Source organism: Molothrus ater, chromosome 2, assembly GCF_012460135.2.
Source record: "Molothrus ater isolate BHLD 08-10-18 breed brown headed cowbird chromosome 2, BPBGC_Mater_1.1, whole genome shotgun sequence".
In the NCBI taxonomy this organism is placed as follows: domain Eukaryota; kingdom Metazoa; phylum Chordata; class Aves; order Passeriformes; family Icteridae; genus Molothrus; species Molothrus ater.
The window spans coordinates 115290322-115312867 of record NC_050479.2 but is presented as its reverse complement, the minus strand read 5'-3'; the positions used below and the strand labels follow the sequence as shown (position 1 = coordinate 115312867).

General features: G+C 44.9%; 1 protein-coding gene across 1 annotated transcript in view; it reads left to right on the top strand.

The window, feature by feature from the left end:
• The window catches only part of FAM168A (family with sequence similarity 168 member A), a 124544-nt gene that overhangs the window by 65579 nt on the left and 36419 nt on the right, over positions 1 to 22546 (top strand). The gene's annotated exons all lie outside the window — the stretch shown is intronic.

Below are 22546 nucleotides of genomic sequence, written 5' to 3'. Positions count from 1 at the left end.
GAGTTGTCTAAAAACGTCATCCTTATTACTTGATAAAGATGTTTACCATCATTATGTAACTAGTGGGGAAGCTAAAGTGTACTGATATGGAAAGAATTCATTTGGGACAGAAATGGTGCTTTGGAAAAAGAAAATCCCAGTTCAGGTGTATCTGGTTTCCCCTGTGGATTATGTTCACCTTGACTTGCTTTGATCTTGTAACCCCCTTACAAAATCAGCCCTGGAAAACTCCTTTTTATGCCATATTGGGGAATGTAATCAGCTCTTGGGTGTCATGTTGTGTTAGGGCTTCCTGTTAGGTGCAAGTGTTGACTTTCACCTAATGTGTGGAGTTATTTGGGAATGTGCTTTTGTGGAGGAGAGTGGTCACCAGCACTCACCAGGGAATGAGCATCAAATACTCTGAGCTGCTTTGTGCATGGAATATTCTGGTTCAGTTTGGCAGCCCTTCCAGCTGGTGGATCAGTGGGGCTGTGAGGAGCCCTGTCTGAAACTCTGCAGAGCAGAGAGTTCCTCAGAGGTGTTTTGCCCCATTTTTATTCATCCTTTCTTTTTCTCATTCCAATTTATGCAGCTGCTTTGTTGGAGATACTGTAGCTTGGGGGAACTTTGGTCTCACAGTCAAAGCATGAGAGGCTTGAAAAAAAAAGCCCCAATCTCTGTGAAAAAGTCTCTTCAAAAATCTCCCCATTGTGAGAAGACTGTGGACTCCAGCAGTGCCTGGGTGATAGAACGAGCTCATAAGTGCACAGTTATTTTCCTGCTCTGGAAATAACAGGAATTTTGTGGCTTTCCAGCACAAGAGGCTACTTCTCTCCCACTTTACTTTGATTTTTTTTTTTTTTTTGGCATGTGCCTAAAGTTCCACCTTAATATCCATTCAATGTACATTTCTGTATCTGCTTTCATACAATCCTGGGTGTCTTAGCAGCTGCTTTCTGGCACTTGATAAGACAATTTAATTTAAATATTGAGGTGGAGATTGGTCAGAATTTGGACCTTGATCTTTTGTAGAAGAATTTTAGAGGGAGAATTCTGCTTTAGATGAAGGGATTAATGGAATTCCAGAATGGTTAAGGTGGGAATGGACCTTAAAGCTCATCTGATTCCACCCTCTGCAATGGGCAGGGACACCTTCCAAAGACCAGGTTGCTCTTAGCCCTGTCCAGCCTGGGCTTGAACACATGAATTCTGCAGGATTCCATTTGGAATTAATCAAGTGCCAACATTAATGGGATGTTGTCTTCTAAAGCAACCTGCTGGTTGATGACTGTGAAGTTCCTACTGTGCCCTTAACTCTGTAAAATTTGACTTGGCCAGCCTGTGCCAGCTTTGATCCATGCAGGGATCAGGAGGATGTGGCCCCCATGGTTTCATCCCAAACCATCATTCAGGAATTTGTCTTCCAGAATTTGTGGTAAATGCACTGAAATCAGTGGTGGATGTGCAGGATAATCTTGAAGGAAAAAGTTGGAGGCATATCAGACTGGGAAAATTAAAACAAGGTCCTCAGTTATGTCAATGGTAAAACAAAGAAACAAATGTAGGAGAGCACAGCAGGAATATTCCTGCTGGATTGTTCCATTGCCCAGGTGGAGGATAAGGAGTCAGTGGGCTGAACTCTTACAGTGAAGTCCCAAAATAGAAGTCAGAAAGCACTTAACAGAAGAGCTTCTTTTTTTTTTTTTCTTTTTTTTCTGGGCAAATAGTGTTACAAACCCTTATAAATCTGAATTTGTTTGAATATGTAATGAAAGTTCTATGGCGAATGAGGAGGAGAAAATTTAAATTTTAGCCTCTGTAGAGAAAAGACAGGCAGCTCCTGAGGGTGGTCTGAGCAGCTATGAAAAGAGCTGTGGAATAAAACTCAGATGGGGTAGAGGCAGGAGGAAAGCAGGGATAGTAATCAGGATACTGGCAGGGTGAATTCTGTGCTTTTGTGGGGTTTTTTGGTGCTAAGTGTGAATGCTTTATACTACTGAATATTTTGTTTATTGTTTTGATTTATATGGTAGCTTTAGGCTGAAATAATGAGTTTTAATCTGAGTTTTAATGATTTTCTTCTCATTCTGACTTCTGTGTTGTTTCCTGGCAGAGCAGGGAGAGAGGTCTATTGCAAGATAAATAATCCAGTTTTTACTGCCAGATTGGCTGTTAGGGAAAATAGGAAATCCTTGAGTTAGGGAGAATGGGAAATCCTTGGCACATACTCAAGTACTTGATGAAGCATCCGTTTATTCAGATTCTTGATTTTTCCATTTTGATCTTCCTTAATAGAAGTGTGAAGGACAGTTATTTCCTAAATCATTTTTCAAGTGCGGTCTGGATTGGCTGGATTTTCATGGGAAATAATAATTACATTTTAAAAAGGAAGTTTTAAAATACAGTTACTTGGGGAGATAAAATCAGAATTGTTCAACTCATAGGAGAAATCTTTATGAAAACAATCCATATGTTTGAACTAAGGGATTTATTAAGCACTTGCGGCTTCTCCTGTGTCTCATTTTTGGGGTCCTTAGAACTCCCAGATCTGTTGAATTGCACCCTCCTTTCCTGTTTTCCGTTGGAAACTGAAAAAGGAGGAGAAAACTTCTGCTGTCAGTGTTTCCTGCTGCTGGATGAAGAGCTGTGGAGCTGAGGGAAGGTGACACAGGGAGAACATTCTGGCTGCAGACAGAGCTACATCTGCCCAGTGCCAGCTTTGTGCTCCAAGTCCTGGCTCCTCGTGCCTGGCTGGTGACGGCTTCCACTCCGCTAATTCCATGGATTTTGGAACATCAGCAGCAGTGTTTCAGCCTTGTTTACTATTTAATTAAACCAGACTGTAATTAAGTCGGATCTTCATGTAAGCTGTTGTTTTAATTGAGGCTAATTTATTTAAGGCCTCCAATTTGCTTTTTTTGTTCTTGGTACAGTTCACTTTACCTGCCCCAAACAGGGGTTTTCAAAGCACCTGGTTTTCCTTTGGCACATTACCCTTCCCATTTCCTTGCACCCTTGCACTGCAGGAAGGCACCAGTGCTGCAGTAAATAGATTAGCCCATTGGTGTGGAATCAGGGATGAAGAATCAGTCTCTCCTGGAGCTGCTTTGACTTCAAGCGTGAAACTATAAAGTGTTTGTGATAGCTCACACCGTTTCCCCTCTCCCTCCCAGGAGCTGATTAATATGCTGATAAGATGCTGTGATTCATGAACCTCTGCTAGGCTGGCTCTGTGTTCGGTGCAGTTATTCCTAAATAATAAATGGTAATAAAATCCAAGAGGCCAAGGATGCAGAGCTGGTTGGGGAATCTCCAGGGGGTTTGTGTCACGTCGCTCCAGAGCGCGTCGTTCCTCGGGTCCTGCTGCGGCACCGCCTGCTCGGCAGGATGCTCACAGAATCCTGGGATGCTTTCTGCAAGGGACCTGGAAGAGCATCTCATTCCAATCCCCAGCCTTGGGCAGGGACACCTCCCACTGTCCCAGGCTGCTCCAAGCCCCAATGTCCAGCCTGGCCTTGGACTCTGCCAGGGATCCAGGGGCAGCCACAGCTGCTCTGGGAAAATTCCATCCCAATATCCCATCCATCCCTGCCCTCTGGGAAGCCATTCCTCCTGTCCTGTCCCTCACCCCTTGTCCCCAGTCCCTCTCCAGCTCTCCTGGAGCCCCTTCAGGCCCTGCAAGGGCTCTGAGCTCTCCCTGGTGCCTTCTCCTCTCCAGGTGAGCACCCCCAGCTCTCCCAGCCTGGCACAGGGCAGAGGGGCTTTCCCTGCATAGGACCCCTTCATGCTCCTGAAGAGCAAGACACATCCCTGAGCTGGGCTGTTTGCACCACTCCCAAATTGAAAATTCCCAAGTTTTGTCATTTTTTTTCTTCCCCAAGGTGAAACCACAACATTTGTTTGGACATAATGATGAGCAGAGGGAATCTGTGCCCTCCGGCCGTCGGTTTCGTTGGCAGGACAGGAGGTGAAGGATTCTCACGTGTGTTCCTGCCCTAATCCCTGTCATTTCTGTTCATTGTTGAACCTCAGACACAGCTGCACATGTGAGGAGTGACCTCATTTACTCCTGACTGTTCCCTTAATTTATTGTGATGTTGAAAGTCGGTGGCCTTCGATGTTGTAGAAGATGGAAGGATGTTCCGATAGGATTTCTGCTGTCGGCTTTTAATCCTCCTTTGCATACTCTCTGTGGGACAAAGGTAATTCTAGGCATGATTTCAGCCTTTCTCATTATCTTACAATTAAAATTTGGCTGTACTCTTCTCTGGAAATGCTGAGCCTTTAATGGCAGATCAGCTCTTAGACTGTACAAACCATGTTCTTTCACAGCTACTCTGTGAAAGGGGATGAACTTTATATCTTTTCTCTTTCTTTTTTGGCATTCCTCAGCATTTTCATGGGGAGTACTGAGGAACACGGGGCAAATGGCAGGGTTGAGGTGCTCTCTCCTTACTTCTCCTTCTGCTCTGAGATGTACATGCACATCAGCCCCTTCCATTGATTGGGAAATGCCACTCCTGGATTTAATTAGGTGATCCATCGCTTACCGGGTCTGTAAAACAGGAATTCTAAACTGTGTTCAGGGTGTTGAATTGATTTCAGGGTGATTAAAAATGTATGAAGTGGATACAGTGAATATTTTTCCTCTGGCGTTTCTTCATGTTTATTAATTGGTGTGTATAGAGCAGACAGGAAAATCCTACTTGACTGGGAGAAGAATGAGCTGTGACTTGTGTAGGCCCTCATTGTTTTCATGTTTAAACGCGTGATTTTCGTATGGGAATACTCCCAAACAGCTTGCTGAATTCCTCAGTGCTGGGAGCTGCTGAGTTTCAGCACTCAGATCAACGGTGGATAAATCACCATCTTCCTAATGAATCAACTCAGGGACTTTTTTGAAGTTGTAAAAAGCATAAAGCCACTAAGGGAAGGAGGGAGGAGTAGTTTTCTGTTTGAGAGAAGGAAGCAGAGGGGTTTGGGTCAGATTAGGGATGTTTGTGAGTGGCAGAGGTTGCTCGGGGCAATGGTGGAATCATCATCCCTGGAATTGTTCCAAAGCCATGTGGATGTGGCACTTGGGGACATGGGGCAGTGGTGGCCTTGGCAGTGCTGGGGAACAATTGGACTCGATGGTCTTGGAGGGCTTTTCCATCCATCATGATTCTGTGGTTCTAAAATAATTCATGACATCCACTCAGCTCCTTTGGAGATTGGGCCAACTGATGCCAGCCTTCCAAGGAGTTCATAGAAACTTTGGGAAACATCCCTCACCCCCTGTTTTGTAACTGTCTGGAGGTTTTACAGGCTTTTGAGTCCCCCTGTGTTGTGAAGAAACAGAATAGTCTTAGATCTTAAAAGCAAACAAAACTCATGTTCTGTTTTCCCAAATGACCTCATTGTGGGCCTTCTCCTCCTCCAGGCTCGGGTGAGTCCATGCAACTGCTTTATTTCTGCCTCATTTCTTGGCTGCAATATTGATTTCGGTTTTCCTCACAGTGGAAAAGAAATAAAAAGATTAAATGGCCACGCTTGAAGAGGGCTGGGGAAAAATTGTGAGGCAGAGAAGCAAAAAGCATAGGTGGGAAAAAAAAAAGATGGCCTTGGGAACATGTTTTGAAGAGAAAAGTGCTCCATTTAAAGAAAATAAAAGGTGAACAGAGAATTTTCTTGTGTCTCAATTGCTTTTATAGAGTACAGGCACATCTTGTGAAGTTCTTCACTCACCTGGGGAAAAGAGAAGCTTTATTTTTAACCATGAGCCCTCCCAGATTTCTGTCTTATATTGCATACAGACTAACTCTAACCAGTGCTTTTGGCTTTTAAGTACACATTCAGTATTAAAATTGATAATGGAAGGGTTTTTTATTGTCTTCTTTCTTGGTGGGTGTACATCAGAGAATGAAACTGGGTTTGGCTGGCTTATTAATTTCTAGTCTGTTTCTGAGCCATTTCTTTTTTCCTTGTTTTAGCCATGATCAATTTTTTTCCATGTAAAACTTCTTTTTCTGCACATTCCCTTCACTTTCATATCTTTTCCTAAGTTCCTCTTGCTCTGCTCCTGAGCAAGGAGCCTGAGTGTAGGAAGTGAAAATCACATTGGCATTTCAGCATCACAGAATCATTGAAACTGGAAAAGAGCTTTAATATGATCCAAGTCCAGATGTTCCCCAGCTCTGCCACCACTGCCCCATGTCCCCAAGTGCCACATCCACGTGGCTTTCCAATCCCTCCAGGGATGGGGAATTTGGGAACCTTTGCCACAGGCTCCATGGAGCTGGAGTGTGCCCTTGTCATTCTGCAAGTTGGAGATGGGGGTTCATAACCCAGAATGGAAACATCTCCTGGCCCTGGCACCCCACATTTCAGGGAATCTCACATCCAGAGTTAAAATCTCACCCACTCCAAAATAAAGGCCTTTTCCTGTATATTTCTTTCTGCCACTTGCAGTTCAAATTCATATGCTGGCTTGTTTTTCCCTGTGCATGTTTGCACCCCACATATTCAATACCTCTTAAATCCCCAGGTGCTTCAATTAAATGATTGCAAATAAGCTCCAAGGCTGCCTTGTGATCCGTTGAAAACCCTTAATATTTGCTGTCTTTCCTTCCCCCCACACCTTTTTTTTCATCTTGCACAGCAAATAAGTGGTCAGATCCTTGTTCTGTTTTTTCAGGCTGTAGGTAATAGATTAAAATTTAGTGGCTTGACTTCTGCAAAAATGTTTTTAGATTAAATATTGAGTTTTTCTTCCCTCCTGGTGCACAATTATTTCTCACACCGGGCGCAGTCAATGTGATCCAGCACAGAGGTTTGTACAGACAGAAACGTGAGCTGGCCCAGGCTTGGAAAAGGCTTTTATGAGCTTCAGAAATAATTCCCTGGTTTGTACCAGATCTGTTAATTACTGGCTCTGTTTTCCTACTGTGCTTTATACCTAATATCTTATTTCTAATTTAGTGGGGATCAGCCTTCCCGAAGCACAGCGCTTGAGTTTATTAATCACAGAATCCCAGGATGGTTTGGGTTGGGAGGGACCTTAAAGATCCTCCAGTTGCAGATCTGTTTTGCTGTTCCATTTCATTAGACTTAGCCTGGTGTGAGGCCAAAATCAGGTGTTGCTTATATGCAAATGCATTCATATACTTATTTTAAAGTGTGTGGCTGCCCTTCCCTCTCCCTGCGCTCGCTGGCACTCGGCCCCGTTTCATCTGATGCAGTACTGGGCTAGAATTTTAATGTCTCTGCGGCCAGCCATGATTTATTAGATCCCAAAGCCCTGGCTCTGAGTGCAGGAAGAAAATATTGCAGCAGTGAGCTGCCTTGGCACTGCTCAAATAAATGAGCCCTGAAAGACTCTTTAGTGCTGCAGCCTTTTTCCCCTTCTCCTCCCCTGGCCCCCAGTGCTCCTTCCCCCCTGCCCGACCCCTGGATTTCTGCTGATGGTGGGAAGTGCTCCTTTCCTTGTGGGAATTGCCATCTCCAGGTCTTTTTACAGGAATGGATTTGTCAACAGACTCATCATGTAAAGCCCTTTGAATTCCCAGAATGAGCTGCTATCCTTCATCTGGGGAAAAAAAAAATCAGCTTTTGTGGCAGGGTGCAAGGCTTGGGATCCTGGTGATGAACTGGTGGTAGAGAGAGAATATAATGGAATTCTAGGATGGTTTGGGTTGAAAGGGACCTTAAAGGTTCCACCCTCTGCCATGGGCAGGGACATCTTCCACTGTCCCTGCTCCAAGCCCTGTCCAACTTGGCCTTGGACACTTCCAGGGATCCAGGAGCTGCCTGTGCCAGGGCCTCAATATCCCATCCATCCCTGCCCTCTGGCAGTGGGAGCCATTCCCTGTGTGCTGTCCCTCCATGCCTTGTCCCCAGTCCCTCTCCAGCTCTCCTGAAGCCCCTTCAGGCCCTGCAAGGGCTCTGAGCTCTCCCTGGAGCCTTCTCCTCTCCAGGTGAGCACCCCCAGCTCTCCCAGCTCTGGAGCCTCCTCTTACCTTTATCTTACCTGTTCTGAGGTCCCATTTTAGCAGTGACCTGTCTTCAGTATTCCCAGGAACAGTGTGTGACCATCACCCAGTGCTGGCTGTGCTCCTCTCTGCTCCCCAGCCCCTCCTTCCAGAGAGCTGCCAGCCCAGCAGCCCTTCCTGGGAGCAGCTCTGGGGCATTTCACTTCATCAGCACAATCATCTTCAGGAACAAGTAGAATAAAGAAGTTGGGCTGAAAAGATGAGCTCTCAGAAGACTGAGAGCAGCCAAGGGGAAGGTTTGGGAGGAGAAGTACAAGGAAGAAACCCTGGAGTAGTAACAGGTGAAACTTTGGAGCTCATAGTTCCAAAATTCACTTTAGTAAGCAACCAAAGGGAATGTCCACTTTATGCTTGATTTGTTGCCAACTATTTACACTTAAAAATGACATCTCTGTGCCTCATCATTAGAGACCTCATGTCTGGCAGCAAAGAGCATCCCTCTCCAGGGAGAAGAGGTGATTCTGTGGCACTCCCAGGAGATGCAAAGCGCATGGTGACTGCACATGAAATCACACAGGGGAAAACCTTGATTTTTTACAGCTGAACAATGAAGAGTTTCATTCAGAAAGATGAATGTGAATGTGAAAGAATGTGTTGGGCCGTCTGAACTTCTGTTTACCTCTAGTTCTTTTTATTTCAAATTAGGAGCTCTGTTGAGGTGAAAAGCATTCTGTACTGACCTGAAGGTGAAGAAAGGTGTATTCTGTGCAGGCACTCTGTTGTCAGAATAATTTTTCTTTCTAAAGGAAACAGTAGTATAATGGACTATCATAGTAATTTCAGGATGAGCAGAGCAATTTTCCACAAAAATAACAATTATGTTGTCATCAAACAAGGCATGGTTTGCCCTGGGCCCATTAATATAATTGAGGGTCTCACTGAATGCACGAGCAGCAGGTTGGTCACTTACACCCAACACCCCCAGCTCTCCCAGCCTGGCCCCAGAGCAGAGGGACTCCAGCCCCTGGAGCCTCCTCAGCCCTCCTCTGGGCTGGAAATGCAGATTATTTCTCCCTAGTTTGAGTGTCTTGAAAAACTGGACATTCTGTGATGTTTAATGTGAACTCTGGTTTGAGAAGAGATTGTCGAGACAGGACTTGAGTCACAAAATCCTAGACTGGTTTGAGTTGGAAGGGACCTTAAATCCCATCCAGTGCCACCCCTGCCATGGGCAGGGACACCTCCCACTGTCCCAGGCTGCTCCAAGCCCCATCCAGCCTGGCCTTGGACACTGCCAGGGATCCAGGGGCAGCCACAGCTGCTCTGGGCACCCTGTGCCAGGGCCTGCCCACCCTCACAGCCAAGAATTTCTACCCAAAATCTTTCATCCATCAAAGCATTTTCCTCCCTGGGTTTTTTCCCCCTCCTTTTGTTGCTTCACTTTGGCTGTGCAGTTTTAAATTTTTCTTTTAATCCTCACAGTCCTTTATCCCTCCCTTGCTGCTCCCAAGCTCTCTGGCTCCTTGCAGGCACTAACGTGGAATTCTCCTGTGGAAGATGCTGGATCCATTATGAATAAAGATGAAGTGGAAGTGGAATGCTTTCCCATTAATTTCAAACTTTGGTTATCATGACAACAGGTTACAACTCTCTCCATTGCCATGACAATCTCCTGCAAAATGGTTAAAATGCTGGCTTATGGTTATTTTTAGTTTGTCCTCTATTCCCATGGAGACCAACTTTTCCTTGAAGTGTTTGATGCTTTGTGCTTGGAGCCTTTAATGAGCCCCACAGAAGTCTGGAAGTCAGGAAGGCAGAGGCCTCTGAGGTCAGCCCATCCCTCCACCAGCCTTGAGGGATGCTCGGTGCAGTGGCTTTGCCCCTGCTTTTGTTGTATTGTGGGCACTTCTTTTTTATTGTTATTATCTTCTCTCGTGTGATTTTTAACATTTACATTTCCTGTCGTGCCTGAGCTCTTGTATTCTTTGCCTGTGACCCTATTTTTTATGGTATTCTTTGCATATGACCCTACTTTTTTGCATTAAATTCTGTCTGAAAACTTAACATTCTGCACAGGCCACTGGGGGAAAAAAATCTAAAAAGGAAAATGAAAAACTACAGAGGAGCTTGAACAGGACACAAAAAGTGGTGATTTTTTAGTTCCCAAAAAACCCATACAGAAATTAACTTTTCTGTCTGTCAATTTAGCAAGAAGTTTTACTGGAGTAACATTTGCTCAATCAGCTGAACATTTACTGGCTGATAATTAATGTATTAAAAATCAAGAAAATCTTTAAAAAGGGAAATAAAACTACTTTGTGATCCTCCTTTGTCCATGGGCTTTGATTTTTCCCCAGGTCTTTCTGGAAGGTGGCAGAGACTGTGTAGGCTTTTTATTTGTATCCATCAGATCCTGAATGAGGGTTTTTACTGAACTGGGGAAATTTTTTTCCACATCTAATAACTGTTAGAGTTGTTCTGTAGTTTCTTAGATTAAATTGTTGTGTCATTAATACCAGCTGAACTCTGAGCTCCACTCAACCTTCCACTATCCCAGGTTGCTCCAAGCCCAATCCAACCTGGCCTTGGACACTTCAGGGATCCAGGGGCAGCCACAGCCTCTCATACAGATAATATTTCTATCAATAGTTTTAAACCTCTAGAGAGGCTCAGGAGCTTATCATTGCTGGTAAAAATCTCTTTAAATGGTGTAAAATCTTTCTCTCTCTGGGATAATGAAATCCTTTTGCTGTTCAGGTGACTCTGAATCTTTTTACAGCTGGTAAGAGCAATCAGAAGAGTTTTTAATGCCTCTTGCTTGCAGAATCTCAGTGCTCATCAGAGTCCTTTTGCTCTCTGCTGTGCCTGAGTTTGCCTTTTCCATGCAGAATCCAAATAAAACATGAATTCTGTATAACACGGCCCTCATCTCTGTGATTGAAAGGTTATTTTGGCAGCAGGATTTCCTGGGAAGGTTGATGGCTCAGTTCTACTCTGCAGATACAAGAGAGAGTATGAAATATGGTGGATTTTTGTAGCACTAACAGTGGTGGTAAGATTTTTATCAGGATATTGCTCAGCATCCTGTGAGATGCAAGGAAGATAAATCCTGATGCTGAGGCTGGAGAGCTGAATTGAAATAATAATCTATAAATCCCTTTAATTTTTTTGTTGTTGTTGTTCTGCTGCTTGTAGAGGACATGGCATAATTACCCTGATTTGATGTTGATGTTGATTGCAAGGTGTGTGGCTGTATTTAAGTGTTCCCACAGAATTCTGGCCACATGCTGTTCCCAGAATAATTCCTTTGCCCTTTCCATGTGTGGTTAAGAGGCCATTTAGCTTTCCCCAATCACTATTTTATTCTAATGGCTGGTAATTGGTAATAAAGGTTATAGCTAATATAATATATGTAAGGTATTGATAACACTGCTTATGTTTTTGAGATGGAGTGGGCTTTGTTCCTTGGATTTTTGTTCTTTTCACATTATTTAGGATTTCAAGGAATAGAATAGAACAGAACAGAATAGACCATTACTGTTGGAAGGGATCTCCAGCAATCATCTCATCCATCTGCCTGCCGAATTCAGGGCTGATCATGTTATTAAGGGCATTCTATTATTTGGTTTTTATTTGCATGTCTGTGACCAGTGAATTAATTTTATGAGACAATGTTGGTTATGAAATCCACCGTGATCTGTTCTTTCTCCAACTTTGGGAGCAGCAGCTACAGGGAGGTGCAATGAGAAACCTCCAGGCATGGAAAAATGGAGTTTCCTTCCACTTGAACATAGCAGAAAATTCAGGAGGTAATGTGATTTTGGAAGGAAGGGGGACTTTTTTCAGATTTTCCTATGGGAATTGCCTGGAGAAACTGCGGCTACCCATCCCTGGGAATGTTCAAGACCGTGTTGGACACAGCTCAAAGCAACCTGACCTAGTAGAAGATCCCTTCTAATCCAAACCATTCCAGGATTTTGTAACTTCTCCTAAATGCAGATTCTGCTCCAATGCCTTTAGGAGTAAACAAAGACATAGGAGCAAAAGAAATCTGTGCAAAATTTTTACACACACAGGAGATTTTCTCTCTGTGATGACACACCCCAAAAGCAGGCTTGGTTTCCCCAGCCTAGTTTGATATTTTAGCAAAATTACTCTGCATCAAATTTCCAGCTTGAGGAGATGTTTCCCATCCTTGGTTTTAACTCAATTTGGGATTGAGCTCCCAGGGCTCTCCTGAAGAAGCTCAGAATGAGGGGCATCATTTTCACTTCTGTTTTTCCTGTGAAAAAGAGATCGTATCCTGGTGGAAAGGAGCGGGAAGAACTGGCGTGCAAGGAATTCTGGAGGCGTTTGCATTAAGCTCAGGATCAAATCCTGCTGGGCACTGACTCAACTGCCATCGATCCATCCCCTTGTTTGCCTTCCAGCTCTCACATTAAGCAATGGTTAAATCATCCCTGGGGCTCCCTTGACTAATTGACTGCTCAAGGTGCTCCAGGTGCTTCTCGGCCGCTCCATCTGGCACCAGCTCCAACCCATCTGGCCTTGGAGAAGCCTCTCCTGGGAAGTTTATCCCAAAATCCTTGCTTTCAGAGGTGTTTAAGGAGCAAAGTGAGGTACAGCAATGACCAGGAATTGCTGTCAGTCTGCCTGGAATGGCTTTGACTGTGAGCAAATGCACAACAGGAGCATATATTACCTATTGGAAAAGCCTGACTCCTGGGTATTTAGGAAGTGTGGATGTTCAGGCTTCTCACATATTCCTTCAGAGCAACTTTCCAGAGTAAATGCAAAGCCAGTCACCTTCAAAAGGGAGGGAATGTCACCCTGCATTTCTCCATCCACCTTTGCCAAGCGGGAGGACTTGGCATTCTCTGGAAGGGGGAGATTTGATGGATGACAGGACTTCTAATGTTGTTGGCAAGCAGTGCAGGTTCCATAGGATTTGGCAATGTTAGAGTCTTTTATTTTATTATTCCTTATTTTTAGAGGAATCTTTCAGTTTGCTCTCACTCCTGGTGTAAATCAGGAGCTTCCACAGGGAGGTGTCCAGATATTTCCATGCATGGCACACATTCCACATCCCCAGTTTCTCATCCAGTCAGTAACCACGAGCCTTTCCTCCCATGCTGTCAATCCCAACACATTTTTCCAGTGAAACCAAGGTCATTTCAACCCCTCAGTTGAAGGAAGAGTTTAAAATCAGTGACCAGTGAATTAATTAACTGCGCACAGTTTAAAATCAATACTGGGGGCGAGGTTATTTTTAGAAATAAGGCAAAGCCCTGACCCCAGGCACCCACAGGTTTATCCCTGCCTTGGCTGTGTGGGGCTGGGAGGATGCTCCAGCAGGGACCGCTGGGTTTCCTTCCAGCATCGCCCTCGTTATTCCCAGTGAGTGCCTTGGGCTCATCTGTAGGGAAGCGGATTTATTCAGCTCGTGTGAGCCCCTGTATAATCATCCTTAGCTCTGCATTAATGTGCTGAGCAAGTGGAACTGGTTAATGAGAGGAGGAGAAAGGAATCTCTTTTTGTCCCTGGAAGTGGAGGGGAATAATTAACATTCCAGCCAGGAAGCCCAGTGCCTGTTGATGGAACGCGGGGGATACAGGTGAACTGATTCCAGCCAGCCGCAGGCTTGATGCTTAGTTCTGGCTTTGTTATATAACAAGTTTTTAGGTCTTCAAAAAAACCCATTTCTGAGCAGAAATGACCTTCAAGGAATGGTTAAAATAAGAAAGCCGACGTCCCTTTGGTTACTGGTGCACAAACTCATCACTTACATAAACAGGACAAAGGCTTTAATCTCCTTTTGAAGATATTTGCATCTTTATTGAGGCTTGCAGTGCCTTTTTCTTTGGGATCCCACTGATCTGGAAGTGAAGGACACACATGGCTGGAAAACCCACCAGGTTTCCCTGAGGTTCACATCAAACTGGCTCGTTAGTCCTTGAGGTGGGACAAAGTGGCAGGATTCAGCTTTGCTGTGAAATCATTAAACCAGGAACTTCTTGGCATTTCTATGCATTTTTTACTTGTTGTTCAACAACCTTCAAATTAGTTTTTTCACCTGTTATCCCTTGTTACTCTTTAAAAGAAGAAAACCTTTGGGGCTTTGAAATTAATTTCTCTGTAGGTTCATTGAAATTTCTTTTCCTATATGGGATTTCAGCCTTGCTGAGTGGCACAGGACCATCACAATTAGGTTGATCAACAAAAATGACACTTCCAAAAGCTGTTTTGAGACAAATGGTGCTGCACACTCAGAGAAGGTGTTTGGTGAAGTGGTGCTACATTGGTGCAATTGCTTTGCCATTAACCCCACTGGGAGTCTCCACATCCCTGGGGTGGTTTTGTGGCTGAAGGTGAAGCAGGGACCAAGATCCTTCATGCTCCGTTGGTGCAGGATGTCCTTGCTTATTCTGGATGGAGTAGCCAGCAGCAGTTTTGAGTGCTCGTATTAAAAACCCCCCAGACGACCCCCAAAACGTTGCACATCTTGCCAGGGTGGGAATTCTCCAGGCTGCAGGATGAGGGAGGTGCTGTGGACAGCGAGGGGTGCCATAATTACATTGCACAGTGCACCTGAACATGAGCTATTGCAGTAATTACTGTTAAATGCTGGCCTGTAATTATAATCCAGCCATATTCCCGGCAGAAACCTTTGTGTGGAAGCTGTGAGGAGCTGTTCTGCATTGGTGACCTGGAAGTAGCTGGAAGAAATTCAAAACATCTTCATATAAATTACATTTTGGTCATGGTCTGCTCATCCCCAGGGCTTTGCAGGCACAGGTTCCCCTCCTCAGCTCCTGCTGGCTCTGAGGCTGCTTTGAGAGCTCATCTTTCCCTTTTCCCATCCCCACCAGCAGGATTTTCCTCATGGACAGCAGCAAGCTGGGAGCAGGTTGGGCTCTGCTCCCAGGGAACAGGGACAGAAGAGGGAAGAGAGAGCCTCAAGTTGTGCCAGGGGAGGCTCAGGGTGGATATTAAGGCAAATTTCTTCATGGAGAAGGGTGTCCATGCCTGGCAGTGGTGGAGTCCCCATCCCTGGAAGGATTGTTGTGGGTCCCCTCAAACTCAGGTTATTTTGTGATTGTACATTCCTATAAAACCTCATTTTTAAGCCTCAGGTCTTGCTTTGTGCTGCTCCAGCACTCTGTGGTGGCAGGCAGGGATCAGGTGAAATCCTTGGCAATAATGTGTGCCCTCCACAAAACCTGCAGGCAGTTTTGGAAGAAAACTCCACACCTCCCTTGTACATGAACGCTATGAAATTATTTTCAGGAAATATTTCCCTGATTTTGAGCATTTCCCCTCTTTTTTTAATCAATGGCCAATTTATGTCAGAATGTCAGGACTGAGTCTGATTTAAAGCAGGCTTGAACTTGGTGCATGTCATCAAAAAAATGAAATGTTTCTGGATTCCCATCTGTTTGACTGGAATACACCTGGCTTTTGGGACTAGACACACACTATGCCTAAATCCAAGGCTTTAGAGATAAAACATGACACCAGGATGCCTGACTAATCTCCTGCAGGGATGCTGCTGGGATAAGATAAGGAACTTGTTGGGAATGGTTATTATTGTCTGGGGGGGAGCTGGCAGGGCCCAGGCTGCCACAAACACCCGATAAGGTCTGCAAGGCTGGCACCCACAGCTCCTGCCCTGCTGCCATCCTGGGCTTTGGGGGGCCTGTCAGAACACAAACCAACATCTCTGCTTGCAAACAATCCCAAAGGACAGCAGTGCTTCCCTGGATGGTGATCCTGATGGAGTGGCTCAGTCAAGGGCAGGTGGGGACTTGTCAGGAGTTTCCCTTGGCAGGCAATTCCAGGAAAATCAGAATGAGCTGCTATTCAGGTGATTTTTACATTCCTGTTCCTTCCTCGTGCTCCTCTGCAGCAGTTTCAGGGAGCTCAGCCTTGCAGGTTTTATTCCCCCCAGCTCCATGTTCACACTGCCATTCTCCTTATCTTTCAATCCCATTGACTGTTTTTTTTTTCCCCTCCCTGCTTGTGGATTTACGTCACCTTTTATAAATATTGTATAAAACACCATTTTATTTTCTGTGTGAGCAAATAGGATTCTCTGAAGAACAGGGCATGACATTGTTTTAAAATTGAAATAGAGCATTGAAAATTAGCTTTTTTTCCTTTAAAAACATTTCAGGTGTGTTCAGCAGGATGTAGAAAAAACAAGGAAAATATATCATAGGGTAAAAAAGAAATAGAAATCTTTGTGGTCTTGACGATTTTGGGAGGAAAAAGAAAGATATTTTTAATGGTTAAATAAATCTGTTTTAGTTCCAGGCTGAGTATTGAATAACTGGTGTCTGTAGTTGCTCCTAAACCCCAGAGGGCTTAGGAAAATCCCTCTCCACCTCCTTGAGCTGCTTCAGCAGCTTTTCCAGGCCTTCCTTGAGATCTTAGCTCTGGGCTGGGGTTCCTGCAACTCCCCATTTTGTCCCAGTTCAGCCCAGTTTTTTTCCTGCCTATTCAGCCCAGGATGTGACAGTGATGTTACATTTCATTTGGCAAACAAACTGAAAACATAATAACAATTCCATTCTATTTAAGGAATAATTAATATTTATTCTTGTCTCAACATCCCATTTGCCTGCCAGCCAGTCTGCTTGAGCTTAATACAAATTATTTCATTCAACTCCAAATGTTTCATTTCATTCATTTATGAGGAAATTAAAGGAAGTGAAGAGGGAAGAGAGTTGCTAATTTTCATAAAATCACAGATTCCCAGGATGGTGCCTGCTCCATTTTGGGTTAACCCTGGAACAGGACCAAAGTCCAAATGAATGTGCAGAAAGTTCAGTCCTCAGGATATTGGTTTTTTTATACCATAAATTTGAATCAGAGTCCCTGGATAATTCAGGTTGGAAAGGACCTCTGGAGATCCTCAGGTCCAGCTGGGCTCAGGTTGGTCAGAGCCTTGTCCAGTGGACAGAAGTCAAGGAAGTTTTCTGGTTTTTGGCAGGTTTTCAGGTTTTGCTGAAGGAAGTTCTCCTGGCTCTGCTGCCAGGTTTTGAAAGCACAGGATTTCCAGGGGATCCAGGATGTTGTAGCTGGATATTTATATTGGGAGCACCTCTGCCATGGAGCCAGGCTGGGAGAGCTGGGGGTGCTCACCTGGAGAGGAGAAGGCTCCAGGGAGAGCTCAGAGCCCTTGCAGGGCCTGGAGGGGCTCCAGGAGAGCTGGAGAGGGACTGGGGACAAGGGATGGAGGGACAAGAAAAGGGGGAACAGAGAGCAGGAATAGTGGGAGCTCTGGTAATCAAATGCAGCACTTTAAAACTGGCCCCATCTCCTTCATGGCTGGACCAAAAGCTTCCTTTTAGTCCTTACAAATACACAGCTCTTCCTTTTCATCCTTAAAAATTTCCTTGGAAAGTTGTATGGCTTTTATGGGCAGACTCATTATCCTTTGCTGCAATAGCAATCTGCACACTGGGTTGCTCGATTTAAATTTTTTTTTTAATTTTTATTTTTATTTCCCCAAAGTTTGCAGACTCTGTGGACACAAAGCTTTTGCAGCTGGTGCCACTTTTTCAATGGATTTGCACATCCTCCCAAATTCAGGGGGATGAGTCACCTGGCAGGAAGAGGAAAGGAGCAGCAGTGCTGTCTCATCCCAAACACATCCTCATTCATACCAGTGCCTTGGGGTGCTGCACGCTGTGTGTGGGGAACATTTGCTTGGTTTTGTTTGCCAAGGATGTGCAATTAGTGAGGATACAAAAAGCTGGTGCTGCTCACAGTTTCTGGGATAGCCAATCAAGGAGTAACAGCTGAGAGAAGGTGGGAATTGTAGTTGTGGAACTGTTTGTGTTGGAAGGGACATTTAAAGCTCATCTCATTCCATCCCTGCCATGGCAGGGACAGCTTCCACTATCCCAGGGTGCTCTGGGCATCTGTGCCAGGGCCTGCCCACCCTGCCAGGGAACAATCCCTTGTTGATATCCCATTTAATCCCACTTTGTGTCACTTTGAAGCCCTTCTCCCTCTGGGCTCTCTCCAGCAGCTCCAGCTCCTGCTGCTGTGTCTCACCTGGGCACAGGAATAGAATCCCCCTTTTCCTGCTGCCCATGCTGGGGGATTGGCCCAGGACTGGGTGGTTCTGTGCTGCAGGGAATAAAGAAAGGAGCAAAAGCTGCCAGAATAGCAGAATTTTCTCCCAGAGCCACCTCAGCTCTTTTGCTGGGACCCATCTGTGCTCTCTCCCAAGAGCACTGCCCAACATTTTCCTGCCTTAACTCAATCCAAGGCACATTTTCTGGTTATCAGGGGGAATCAGGGCATCACTCAGCAAAAGCTCAGCTCAATTTTCTTCCTGGAAAGCTGACTTGGTCTTACAGTTGAGCTCATCTGGACTTTAATTTCCTAATTAATGATCTTCTTCCTAGGAAGCAAAGTACAAGTCCAAGGAAACAGATGATAGTCCTATCATGTCCCATGTGCTGTCTGTCCAAAATAGGAGAGGGAAGGCTGGATCAGTGCACTGTGATACTGTCTTGTCTGAAATTCTGCCCAAATTAAGAATCATGAGGAAGTGCTGTGTGCTCCTGTTAAAAATGCACCTCCAGGGAGTGGTGAACGTGTCCCTGTCAGCTCCCAGCTTTTCTTTCCTCACTGTGTGTGGAAGAATAAGGAGAATAAGGAATTCTCCTTATTCTTTATTTCTCAAGGTGAAATGGAAAAGGGAATAAGCAAATTTTGATCCTGATTTCACTGGAACAGGTGATATGATGCACACAGGTGACATCTTTGGTTTTCTGACCAGATTCCTTCTGCATATTCAACTTACTGCTTATGCCTGAACCTTTGGGAAGCAAAGAGCTTCTTGAATATTCATGGCATTAGTCCTTGGAACACCCTGAACTTGCATAACTAATCAGGTGATATATTTACCTTCTTAATCCCTCCTGACCTTCTTCCCTATGTAAATGAGACAATTTGAAAGCATCTACTTCAGCACTGGGTAGGAGATCCAGCTGATTCCTCTTACAGTAATTGCAGTGCCTCTTCCCAAAGTTTCTGGGAAAAAATCTTCAATCCTAAATCTCACTTGGCTGTGCTGTGCCCTTGACCACTAATAAATTAGTTTTAGCTCCTTTCTGTTTCCTTTGAAAGGAACCTGCATCTACATTTTTCAGTTCAATCCAAAGTCTGCACAAATTGCACCCAAAGAGTGACAGAAAATGGCTTTAAAGTATTTTCTGAGAGGTAAGAGACCAGCTGTCAATCACACATCTTTTCCAGCTCTTTCTTTGTAAATATTTTTGAAACATTGAGAGATTGTTCCAGTAGTTTCCCTGGACATCTGTGGTAATATTTTTTATCACAGAATGGTTTGAATTGGGAAGGACCTTAAAGCTCACCCAGTCTCACCCATTCCATGGGCAGGGACTCCTTCCACTATCCCAGGCTGCTCCAAGCCCTGTCCAACCTGGCCTTGGACACTTCAGGGATCCAGAGGCATCCACCATCCTTCTCTGGGCACCCTGTGCCAGAGCCTGCCCACCCTCACAGGGAACAATCCCTTCCCAGTATCCCATCCATGCCTGCCCTCTGGCAGTGGGATCCATTCCCTCCATCCCTTGTCCCAAGTTCATTTCCAGCTCTCCTGGAGCCCCTTTGGGCACTGGAGGGGGCTCTGAGGTGTCCTTGGAGCTTCTTTTCTTAAGGCTGAACACTCCATTACATTACACCCCATTACCATCCCACCACATTCATTTTAGTAAATACATATAATAAATGAAAAAACCCTGCAAAAATACAAACAGGAGACAAAATAGTTGCGGAATGATTGGTGCATGATGAGATTTGGACTAAAAATGCCACATCTCAGCCTACTTCAGGCAAGGTCTCTCTGTCTTGGAGAATGAATTCAGCCCTGACACTGATGTGATTATCCACTCCAATAAAACAGGTTATTGACTTACACAGGCACTGCAGGAACTGCAGCACTTCCTTCTTTTGCACTCTCCTGAGTGGAAATGGGAAACTGGAGTCACTTTTTGGTGCCTTAATTGTGAGAACAGCCCTGAACTTTGTGTACCTTGTTGCTCAGCTGAGATGTGATGATGTGGAGACAGAGCTTTGTTGCCAGCAGTACTTGAAACCATGTTGGGAGCATCTCCTCTTCTCTATAAAATAATCATGGGATCTTTGGAGTTGGGAAAGCCCTGCAAGACCATGGAGTCCAACCATTCCCCCACCATTGCCCCATGTGCCCAAGTGCCACATCCACACAGCTTTGAAATCCTCCAGGGATGGGGACTCACTGTCCTGGATAGCTGTGCCAGGGCTGGGCAACCCTTTCACTGAAGGAAATTCCCTGAAATCCAACCCAAACTTCCCCTGGCACACCTTGAGGCCATTTTTTTGTCCTGTCCCTTGTTTCCTGGGAGCACAGCCTGCCCTCCCCTCCTCAGGGAGCTTGGAATTCTCTTCCCTGTAATCCTGACAGTGTTGTACCTCATTCCGAGAGATGACCAGCAGGCAGTGACCAGTTGTGAATTTCTACTGAAAAAGGCAGGATTCCTTGAGGTGGGAAGGATAAATCCCATGAAAGGAGCTGCTGTCACCTGAGGTGGTTGTTCTGGAACACAAACACCCCGAGCAAGCCGGGGGTTTATCAACACAATCACAGAGGATTCGCGGTGGGGCATGAAGGGGATGTTTGTGGAAAAAGTGCAATGAGAATCATTAAGAAAAGTCAACAGGCTGCTGAGAGGGATCTTAGGAGGGTGGTGTGAAGATGAGGAGAGGTAAAACGGGAGGTGAAAGTTTGGAAGGAAGATAAAGCACTGAAGTTGCAAAAAGCTAAATGAGGTAATTTGTGCCATTTATAAAACTTCTGTGCTGTTGCAGAAGCTTCAGGAGGACTTTTTGATTCTGCTGAAGCTCTTCAGATCTTCACTTTCGTGTTCTTTTTCATAATCTCTTTATCTTTTGATTTACCAACACCAAAAGGATCCTGCCAAGCTGTTTGAAACCATAAAGAAAGAAGTTGCTCTGTTTATTGACCTCTACTTGAAAGCTGGAAACCGTACTTCGATTTTTTAGATGTTTTCCTCATTTCACATCCTGTGTTATTATAAACATTTGTCTTTCAAGCATGGGACAGGCTGAGAGATGAAGAATTACCAGCCTGGAGCAGGTCCTCAGAGTCCACCTGGTTCCTTCTCTCCATGGCAGGAGCCTGGAAGTGTCCAAAGTCCATCCCAGACTGGTTTGCGTTGGAAGGGACCTTAATGCTCATCCAATCCCACCCATTCCATGGGAAGGGACACCTTCCACTATCCCAGGCTGCTCCAAGACCCATCCACCCTGGCCTTGGACACTTCAGGGATCCAGAGGCATCCACCATCCTTCTCTGGGCACCCTGTGCCAGGGCCTCACCACCCTCACAGGGAATAATTCCTTCCCAATATCCCATTTAACCCTGCCCTCTGGCAGTGGGAAGCCATTCCCAGTGTCCTGTCCCTCCATTCCTTGTTCCCAGTCCCTCTCCAGCTCTCTTTGGAGTGTTTTTCTCAATATTTATTATTTTACACCTGTCACAAGGAGATTTTGTTGGTTGTCATTTTGCTTATTCACCAACTTTGTGCAGGTGTTTTTTCCCCTTCTATTCCTTGTGCTCTGTCTGGCCTGGCTGGTGTTATTAATATATTGAACTGGCAGCTTTCCTACTTTCCTACTCACTTTTCATTATTAATCCATATGTCAAAACAATTTTGATGGGTTTGCTTTTCTTCCATAACTTAATAGAGAAGTGGTGCTACCCTGGATGAATTCAGAATTTATGGAGAGTCCTCCCTGAGCCAAGGGATCGCTGATATCACAGCACCAGCACCAATCAGCTCCAGTGGGAGCCAGACAGAACACCCTGTCCAGGACACTGAGCCTGGGTCAGCTCAGGCAAGGAGCCTTTTCCCCTGTTTATACCAGCAGGGAGCTGATATCTTTCCATGAAGTACCCAGTGATAGCAGCAGAGATGTCTGGAACATTTGGTGGCTGGATCCCACGGGAAGGAATTCCATCAGTTTGCAATTTAATTCTTCTCCCCTTGTTTTACCTCTTATTCCTTTATCTCCTGCCAAATATTAATTTAAATGCATTCTCGTTGCATTCTTGTTTTATTTTTTTTTTCCTGCCAGACTGTCTGTGCTCTATTCCCAGTTAATTTTCCAGAGTACAGGGAGCTTCTTGGACAGGGAGAAGAGCTCTTCTGATGTGCAAGCCTTGCATTGAATCATAAAGCTCCATTTTGTGTCATTTTCTGGCCGATGTAACTCACTGTGGGAATTGTGGTTGGGGTTTGGGTCCTTGGGTCTGAGACAGCCCTTTCCTATAAATCATTAGGGAAGGATACAGAAGCTCTGGCTCTGACTGACAGCTCAATCCCTCTCTCATTACTCCACTCTGCTTATTTACCTTTTCCATTAAGCTTAAGGGGAGAACTGCCCACATAAACAAACCATCAAGAGTGAATTAGCTTCAATAGGAATGATTAAAGCTATTCCCAAATTCTAAATTATCCCTATTAGCAGACAAATGAGCACATGCTGACTCC